Below are 10,603 nucleotides of genomic sequence, written 5' to 3' on the forward strand. Positions count from 1 at the left end.
TAGTATTATTTAATATAAATCTCGGATTGCCATATAAATTCCTGCAAACCGACCTTATCGAAATCCGCTTTTGGTGTTGTTTTTTTGGTATTCATGATGTTTGTCGACTACTATGGTCTAGTCAAGGGGGGCAAGCTACGGCCCGCAACACCGTTCTGTGCAGTCCGCGAGAGTCTAACGTAACTTTTTTATAATATTGATAGAAAAATCAAAAATCAAAAATCAAAAATCGAATTAATGCAGGGACTTGATTAATGTTTTTAGTACATTTCACCATGATAATTCTAAAACTGGGGTGCGCCTCCTCCCCCCCTTCGGGACGTGAAAGCATCTGAAGGGGGCGCGAAGCTGAGCTCCACTGAAAAAAAAATTCTGATTCACTTCATAATTGTTGCTCTGTATTTAGTCTCAATTTCATATTTAAAAATCTCTCGTCCACAGTCGTAACCTTCCGTGCCATCAAACTATCAGTTAGGTTTGCTAGCACCCTGGTTGCGTTTTGTGATATGACGATAAGGGGGGCGCGAAATGTTTCCCCATCATAGAGGGGGGGGGCGTATCTTAAAAATACTTCCTTACTTTATGTTTAATTTCTGGCGCGACAGCCCGATCTCAAGGCCCACGCAGTTTGAAAGGTTTCAACTACTGAACATAACAGAAATCCTAAACGAGATTGACATAATTCGGATCACGAGTGGGATTTCATATTGGCCACTCCAGTTTTGATCATTTCAGTGATGTGCTTATACAAACGATTCGCGCGTGTCTTTGGTAGATTCGTTCTCTGTATGCGATGGGGTATTTATATTTTATCTACACATCGTAGAAGCGTGTTTGAAGCTAACATGGTCATGATGCTGTCAGCATTGTGTGTCCTGGAACTGAACCAAATGTGGAATTAGTAAATCTATGAACAGATCGCTGCTCACAGATTTAAATTTCAATCCTGTTCTAAGAATCGGGACAACCGACTTTCATCTCCATAGTTTTGACAAATTGGTTATTGAGGTCGACCAGCCTATGAAATCTCGCCACCATGTTTCTGACGTGTGTACGATATCATCAAAGCAATGTTTATTTTGTTTCAAATAAGCCTCTCCATGTCCTCACTATATATTCAAATACCAATATTGCGTTTTGGTTTATAATCTCAATTTTGTATAGTGCGGCGCATGGATTTAGATGTTGAATGCGGCCCGCGAGCTCAAAAGTTTGCCCACCCCTGGTCTAGTCTTTTACACCGGGTCGACATTCAATATTTTCATACGTATAATTTTGGCCAAGTTAGCAAAGAATAGGTATGTAATTAGAGCAATCCCATCAATTTCATCTGCAATGACGGATATGTGGCTCACGAGAATACCACAGGAAATGGATCTTTGTAAACTGGCCTGCAACCTATATTCCATTTTTGAGTTCATGTATCTTACTATATTGATGAACCTTCACTTGACGTTATAACGCTACAGGTAGCAGATTTTACACACGACTTGTTTCAGATAAGTTCTGGATTTCGTTTTGATTATAGAAGATTTTGAATTGGCCTCTAAATTGACATTGCCGGTTAAGGTAAATTTCCTATTGCAGAGTATGTTTAACGGGTAGCCATTTGCTTAGTCGCCGCTAATCTCTGCTGTCTATCTGAATTACAACTGAACATGAGCATTCAGTGTGACGAATCTCTCTCATGTCACGTTGTGTTGTGACACGATCCTTATCAAAATATGCAAAACTTCCGCTGGAGCTTGAATTGGATTTAGAGTTCGAACTCCTCGCATTCGTAATGCAATCAGACATAGGAAGTGGCGTGTTGTAGAATAACAATTCCATCGCAGCGACTAGAACTATATGACTCGAGAGCAATCACATTTTGTAGATTACTAACAATTTATGCTCGTTGATCATTTTACTATGTAGGCGTACACTTTTATACAGTCAGACGGCGCATTGACTATTCATTGAAAATACAGGTCATTACAAATCCCTTCTAGCGTGTGTTAGGGACGGCGTGAACGTGAGATTCACGTTCGTGTTCTGCGTGAGAAGCATAGAGATTTAGATGTTCACGTTCACAAACGAACCTTAGTAGGCTCTGCACTGTGAACCTTTTTTTCTTCATATATTGCAATTTTCCACGTCATTATAACGTCTTTGGTTGAATCCTTTGCATTTCAACTTCGGACCACTCTCTGCACGGTGCTGGCAGCATGAACAAATCAACACTTAACGAACACGCACCTTACCAATTTTAAAAATTTGATTTGCTTTGTTACAAAAGTTTGCTCGAAATATCCAGCTCTCCATTTGTGAGCTTCGCGCTCAGTCACACAACATCAAAAAAGAAATACACTACATGAAGGTAGTCAGCAAATTAGGCCTATTCAACCAATCAATGAAATTGATGTAAATAATATGTCGTTGTGTATTGTAAAAAATCTCGATAATGTAAAAAATCTCAATATGTTTATTGTGTCATATAACCCAAATCAGTGCGATTGGGGTGTAAGTAATATCCGTGGTAATATCGGTGGAAAAAATCGGTATCGCGTACCTGTACGTTGATATATTACTTCGCTGAAATGTAGGGTTGGAATTAGCAATATGATGCCACGTCACCTATATATAGGCTCGTGTTCACGTCAGCGTTCACATAGAACTTTTCCAAAAAGTTCGCGTTCACACGAACCAGAACATTTCAGAGGTTCGCACCATCCCTACCGCAATATGATAGATATCTAAATGTCGGTTGTCGTTTGAACCCTAAACTTTACGGGCTAAATATGCGAAAACCGCATGGCGTTGCGAAAATTGCTGACAGATTTTGCTAAGAAGCTATATTGGTAGAATGCGAATGCCCATGTTCAAAGAAAAAATCCTGAAATCGAAATAGAAGTGAGCAACAAGTCACGATAAGAATCATAGGTAATCTATTTTAGCACACTATCTTCTTGAACAAAATGAACTTTTGGATGGTGGTCATTTCTGCTGCACACGTTTGATTATATAATGTACATTTGTGCGTACCTGATACAACATGTTCCTAGCGACACAGTATCGCGAGCGCGTGAATTCGCATGTTTAGTCCAGTGTGAAAGCCGAAATAATTTGGATAAATAAAAGTTGTCAATAGATTGTTCATAACTAAAATCACGGAAAAACTGATAATCCCATAATACTACAATTTACGGTTAAAATCATAGAAAAATATTCACAGGCAAACCAACCTCGACCTCCAATAAAATTGTCAGTTACCACGTTCCTTTCCAGAAAACAATTGCAGTTTAAAGATGTCGCTGATCTAGAATGTACGGGTAAGGATAATATAAAACTAGAAGTTTGCATGTTCGTGTTACCTTAGTTTAGGAGTCGGAAACCCACGACCCCAGAGCGGATATTGTCATCTATATACGTTGTGACGCTCTGTAATTTTATAAACTGTGAATAAATAACACTATAATAGCAGTGGTTCATGAACTTTCTAGACCGCGTCGAAATAATGCGGAACACCAGTTAAGAACCACTGACAGCAAAGACCTAGTACATTGGCATAGTATCGAATTCAACTTCAGCTGTTCACTTGACCGTCACCATAGAACTTCCCTTTCTTGCGATACACACGTTATCAATTAGCGTGTCTATCTCTGTCCGCAATGACGGTTACGAAGATAGTCTTGGCACTGCTCAATCAACTGATAACCGCAACATGTACCTAAACATTTGTGAATCAATATCATCCCTGTACGCAAGCTATGATTAAAATTATATCTATTACTATTTATATAACATTGACTTTTGCCTGTTTATTGACACATGTTCGGACTAGTTAAGTAAAAGTTCAATATTACCAGTTCGTTATAACATAACCACACTACAATAAGGGCGGAGTGGAAGCTAAATCCTTCTGGGAATTATACGCGATATTGAACGGTACTCCTACAGCAGATACGGTGTGGTGAGTTTATCGCAAATTAATATGTCATACAGTTAGTTTTCTGATGATTCAAGTTCATATCCCGGTTCAAACAGCTGCGTAAGTGTATTTCACAAGTTGAGCACTTCCTGGTAACGTGAAGCTAGCCATATATACTTATTATTCCTTGTGCGAACTAGAGCCAGACCGAGATAAATCTCATCTGCCGGTATCACCTTTCACAGAAATCCACTCCGAATGATATCTATCGATCTGCCACTTCATCTACCACAGTCTTTGACACTATAGAGTTGCCTTATACTTCTCGCTATTACTAACCAAATTGTGGTATACTTTTAGGGGCGTACGTCATGAAGTTAGTTGATCAGAGAAAATGCTAATCGAGTAATTAAAAACTCTCAATCGTGATACATTTCGTGCGGAGATGATAAGCTTAGCTGATCCGGGAAAATGCTAATCGTCTGATTGAAAACTGTTGATTGGGACACATAAAATCGGTAATGGTAACGCACGTTCATTTCCCGAGTTGTCTCGAGTTGTCAAGCAAGTAGGTGGTTTATGCGAAAAAGAGTTATTGACTGTCAGTTGTCAGGTTGTTGAATGAAACGGCCGGCTGCTGATAAAAGATACTGCGATTTTAGCAGGTATAATTATAATCATCGCAAAATGTAAGTCGTATCCAATGTAACCACGAAAGAGGGGTGGAATCTTCCTCGTATACACAATAGAGATATAACTGTCCTACGCAACAGCCCAAGATGACGCGTTTATGCCTGCTTCGTTGGTTTTTATTTTATACAGACGAAAAAACGGTTTTCTGGAAGCATTTATACACAGGGAATTAACACAAATTGTTTAGTAACGAATAAATCAAAATAAACTTACTTGACGGTGTATCCTTGAGGACCGTTACAAATTTAAACCAGAATGTTCATAATAATTATTTTATGATCTATAAAAATTGCGATATAAATACGATTAAGTATAAGATTGATATCCCTAATATTAGCCACTGATACAAAGCAGGCAACGAGTGCGAAACTGAATGGCAATCAACTATATAACAGTTACGTCGCAAAGGTCATACAAGGTTTATTCAGCCGCAACGTTTATGGCTCTTGAATTCCGATATCGTGACTTCATCCAATTAGTATAGGGTACAGCGACACAACGCAACGATTATGAAATATTAAATATATTGCTCGGCAATGGTGCTTGCATAATTTGTTGATTGTCCGATAATGAGCGAAGCCATTATCTGGGAGACAATGATCATAATCACATTTTTTGCGTAGGAATTTTACCAAGTCTACAGTTTACCCAGGTTTTCTAAATCATGAGATTAAAATGTATCTCAATTGACTTTATGAGCAACGATCAACCTGTTTCCTGGGTTGTTAAATCCTGATAAACGATATAATCCACTCTATAATCAATCAAACTTTCTGATCTCCGCCCTAAACTGTTAATTCCATAGCTTCATTTCCAGTGACGGCTCGGCTTTATGGGCAATGTTTCTCAAACTTTTCCCATCGTGCAAGAGTAACTTGTTTTAATATTGTACTACTTACGCTACGTTTTATATTCACCTGGCACCTGAATGAATTATTTTAGTCATATGTAGGCTACTCCAATATATTCTCGCTTCGATATGGTTCAAATTCATCCTGATTAGTATACTGTTGAATTCGTTCATTTGCCCGAGTAGCCTAGTTAGCCAATATCACTGGTTGCTGATTGGTTTTCACTGCCGGTAAACTGATGACACGCAATAATACCAACTTGAAATTGTCGCACAGCTGAAGTAATCCTTACAATGAAAGCTAGATTCGATACAACTAAAAATAACTGAGCTCTCCGCAGGCTCGTGAAAAATTAGAGGGAACATTGCCAGGGCAAATATTGTCGTCGCTGAAGTCTGAAACCGTGGTACAAGTGCTGCCCTCAAAGGTAGATACTGCGCTCCGCGAAGAAATGAGAATTTGCAATCACGTGCGCTTCACGAAAGAGATTTTTCTTTTAGTATGGTCTTGTACGCGTGAGCGATACTGATATCATTTCATTAGCGCAATCTTTTCTGGGAATGGCGAAATAACATGGTTTGACGAAGTTATAAATAACAATGGGCTAGGTCGAAGTTAATCTGCGAGATACTAACGAATAGTTTTTTCCGCGTGGCATGAACATCGCGTAACATTTACCGTACAATAACATGCCGTGAATTTTCGAAGTCATCACTTCCATCAGACAAATCTGATCACGTATAGGATTATATGCAGAATATGCAAGTACAAGCATCAATATTGTTGAAAAAATCCATCCCTTTACAAACGTTGATCGGGAAATTCTGCAACTGTGCACTGAAGGGCGTTGAATTGCATCAGCTTCTCAGCAGCACAAATTTTGATTTTATTCGATTCGTTTGAATGGGTATCTTTCGTCGATAAGGACATACGCTGATATTGTTCTTGCTTCAGTCAGACTTGAATATTCGTATTATTTTATCTGACTGTATCTCTTGATAGTAATCAGTGCATTACCGGTATTAAGACGTCACATCAGTGTTTCAACGCGGTAGACCTACATCGATCGCATGTATTGATTTGAAGTGCGTTCTCGTGCGTATATGTCTACTAGTAATGTACAGTATGTCACAATTTCTACGGATTCATTGTGACGTCACAGATGGTCGCACAAGATTAGGATTCGCCGTCTATAGCAGTGGTTCTCAACCGCCGGTCCGCGGACCGGTGCCGGTCCGCGACGACATTCCTGCCGGTCCGCCAGGTATATTACAATGTTTTACTTTAAATCCAAGATGCAATGTTGAAGGCTTGTCCATTGATAAAATAAATAAAACATCAAATTTTAAACTGATTCAGAACTTCGTGAGGTAACATTAGGGCTGGACACATGTTCGATTTGACTTAAAGTTCAAGACGTTTCATTTGACTACATGCGAGCGACAAGTACAGTACTGGAATGAGCTAATTCATCGCTAAACAGCGCAGTTTACGCGATCATTCGTTTTCGATTCATTCATTTTGTGCAGGACCGTAACCGGGGCACCCCAAACCGCCCAATTAAAGAGGGGCCGAGTTTGAGAAGAGCTCAAAATTATTATGCAAATGTACATAAATAATAACGTATTTTATTGAAACTTCTTCCAACATTTTTCAATTTCTTTTCGTGCTTTGCGTGATTTAGTGTCTCTAAATGTTATGCTTATCAGGTGCCCTTCTCCGAGAAATACGCATGATTTATAGAAATAGGCATTTCGGCGTCAGCCATTATCGCGCCAGGACGTACCAACACATAATGAAGTTCAGGCTTACATGGGACTCCGATTAGTGCAACAAAAATTCGGCAGCGAGAAAAGCGATTTAGTCATGAATGATCGAAAATTTTCGCTGTTGGCGCTACATAAACTCTCTGCTTACACTTAGTAGAATGAATGTGCTCACAAGTACAGGTGAAAACATCCGCCCGAGGCCCAACTGTAAGGTCTGGGGGCGTGGGGGCCCCTGGAAGTTTGGCTTATCGCTCTATGGGGGCCGAAAACCAACGTTTTGGGGAGGGCTGACGAAGTGCTTTTTCGGCACGGATTGGCGGATGGCCGGTATAGTTGCTGTAAGGTGTTTTCTTGCGGCACGTATTGTATTCGTAGTTGCCAGAGTAACCTATTCGTGCGGTGGCAGTGGGCAATGAACAAGGTAGCACGACAAGATGCTTGGTTAGACGCCGAGACGCTTCTTCTCTCGATATTGTCAAAGAGAAGAATATTCGAGTTGGCGTGGTCGGTTAAACCCACGGCCTTCGGCGCGAAAGACTGTAAACGACTCAGCAGACTGACTGCGACTACCTTAAAATCACATGGATGCCATCATGAAGATAATTAATTGCGATCAAAACCCTTTAAATATCACTCTCTAGCACCATACCATTGCAAAAAACGGTTGCATATTTTACATTTTGGCTTCATTTCAATTTTGAAAGTTCACCGGTCCGCCAAGACATTTTTTGAAATTTTACCGGTCCGCGAGGTGAAAAAGGTTGAGAGGTAGCTTTCAAGTAGAGTTGCTGCAATACCCCTGATTCCATAGTGTTCTAGCTTATATCTTAAGATTCTGTGGTTAACTGTGTCGAAAGCTTTGCGGAGGACGATAAAAATGCTGCAGCCACTTCTTTTTGCTTGATAGTTTTGTAATAGTCCGTTACAATTGATATTATTGCATGGTTGGTGTTGTGGTTTGATCTGAATCCATGCTGAGTCGGAGAGAGTACTGCATTCAATTCAAAAACATTCTTGAGTCGGCAGTCAATCAGTTTCTCAAAAACCGTGGCAAGATTTGGCAAAACAGATATTGGTCGGTAGTTAGAAATTAGCTTTTTACAGCCTTTTTTAAACACTGGCATTACTCTGAGAGTTTTCACTGCATCTGGGAAAATGCCTAGACGTATCGACTCATTAAAGAAAAAGCATATAACATCACCAATAATATTAAAAACTAGCTTCAGAAAGTTTGTCGTAGTGGTGAGGTTTTAATGTTTACGTGGTTTAGGATGATTGTCGTGGGCGATCCTCTTCTGTCTCCATGCGTGTTCGGTGCGCCAGAGCTGGACACGAGATGTGCGGAAGTTCGATATTGGTTGTGGCACATTATGGTTTTGCCGCTATTGGTTTGCTTCAGAATGCTGTCACGATATTAGCCAATTGGTTTGGCAGCGATTGGTTTTGTGGTGCGTAAATGGGTTCTTCTCCTGCCGGTCTCTGGCCGGAGCTGGATAGCCAGGTCCATGAAAGCTCATCTCCATGAGACTGAGAAGATAACCACTAGTGCTGTCCATGAAGACGCGTCGACTTCAACAACGCTAGTCGCACTTTCAGTTTCCTTTTTAAATAATATTAGTATTACTATCATTACAATTCACACGCAACGGTGACTATAATTGCCTATCAAGGCCGACTGCGGAAATTTTATAATGTTCTTATGGTTGTTGCCTTTCGCAATTTGTTTGGACGAAGTCATTCTCGCGCGTTGCAATGTTTCCGTTTCCGAGACTTTGCCGCCGACTTTTGGGCCGGTTAACTTTCTCTCTTGGCTTCCGTTATACACACCGAAGTCACGGTGAGATCTGCCATTACTCATGTGCATTGTGCTAACTTTACTATTCGTGTCTTTTTTTTGCTACTGCATACCTCGTATTTGAATATTTTCTATCTAGGACAGTGGCTCTCCACCTTTTTCACCTGGCGGACCACTAAAATTTCAAAAGATATATGGCGGACCAGTGGACCTTGAAAATTATGAACCCCAAATGTAGTATATGCAGCCGTTTTTCTGAAAGTATGATACTAGAGCAAGGGTGACCAATGTTTCTGCTATTCACGGCCGCATTTAGATAAATTATACGGCCTACGGCCGCATTCCAGGAAAAAGTCGCAATGAACCAACTGGACACCAATTACCAATATTAAACTGTCCTTGTCCATTTCTGGTGAGCTCCAAACGAATCTAATATTTCATATTGTCTTACTACACGCATCAAAATCGGTACAGTTGTCATGTTATGAATAACGACTGGGACAGGTCATTGTCGCGCAAAGCGCGAACATTTTTTCATATTCACGAATGAATTTCGTCATTAATATTCGTGGTTTCACATATTACTATCAAATATTTATCTTTTCTTAACCAAAGTAATCAGATTCATCGGTAAAGTTGATGGTGGGACTGTTGTCGAAAATTTAGAGCAGGTGCTGCATCTTCGGGTGGGCCAATTGTTATTATAGTCACTTTGGGGAGTATTGTTATTTCCTGACCTTCCATGAGGATTGTTGGTATAGTGGACAGACATTGGAATCTCCCAAACGTACCAGAAACAAGTTTCTTTCGTAAGGAGTGCACTATTTTAAATTGCGATTTCTATATAGGGTGATGCATCATTTTCCTCCGCCGTTCGCCTCTGTGTTTGGCTCGGATTGCAAAGAGCGCTACGACTATTTAAAAATCGAAAAATGAAGTCGCATTGAATCGCACCTAGCGTGAAGACAATTTCAAGATTGAGCAAAATATCTCAAAAACTTGGGAGTCAATTCGTAAATTCAATTTTCATATTCACGGCCGCACAAATTTCCTTTTACGGCCACTGGTTGGCCACCCCTTTTACTAGAGACTGAAATTTCGAGGGTATTGTTCATTATTAAATATGTGTATGATGGTATTCATTTGATTTTACGGTAATGTTTGCTGAATGCTGAGTCTAGGTAAAATTGACTTTCCCTGATAAACATAGGCAAATTTCGCGCCGAATGCCGTGAATTAAAACCGATCGCGCCAACTGGAATAGTATTCTTCTCTTTGACAACATCCAGAGATGAAGCGTTTTGGAGTAGGACCAAGCACCTCGTCGGGCTATATTGCTCATTTCTCACCACTACCATACGTAGCCTACTACGAGTACAATGCGCCGCACGAAAACAACTGATTACAGCGATACCTGGCCCTCCACAAAATGAATGAATCGCAAACGAAAGAGCGTACGGATTGCCCAGTTTAGCGAGTCAGTTCGTACTTAGCGAGTCGCTCGCATGTCGTCACCCGAGACAGCTTGAGCTTTAAGTCCATCCAAAATGTTTCTGGGCCCAATCTTACATCACGAAGTTGTGCA

At 40.3% G+C, this 10,603-nt stretch overlaps 1 long non-coding RNA gene across 1 annotated transcript; it reads right to left on the reverse strand.

The window, feature by feature from the left end:
• Positions 1-568: 568 nt before the first annotated feature.
• Positions 569-4,220, reverse strand: LOC145439440 (uncharacterized). The gene is made up of 2 exons (XR_013915211.1): positions 3,354-4,220; positions 569-3,298 (listed from the first exon to the last, which is right to left on the reverse strand). It is a non-coding gene; the product is annotated as an uncharacterized LOC145439440 (long non-coding RNA).
• Between the last annotated feature and the right edge of the window lie 6,383 nt (positions 4,221-10,603).

Source organism: Botryllus schlosseri, chromosome 5, assembly GCF_051294905.1.
Source record: "Botryllus schlosseri isolate E-star chromosome 5, Bs_hap1, whole genome shotgun sequence".
Lineage (NCBI taxonomy): Eukaryota > Metazoa > Chordata > Ascidiacea > Stolidobranchia > Styelidae > Botryllus > Botryllus schlosseri.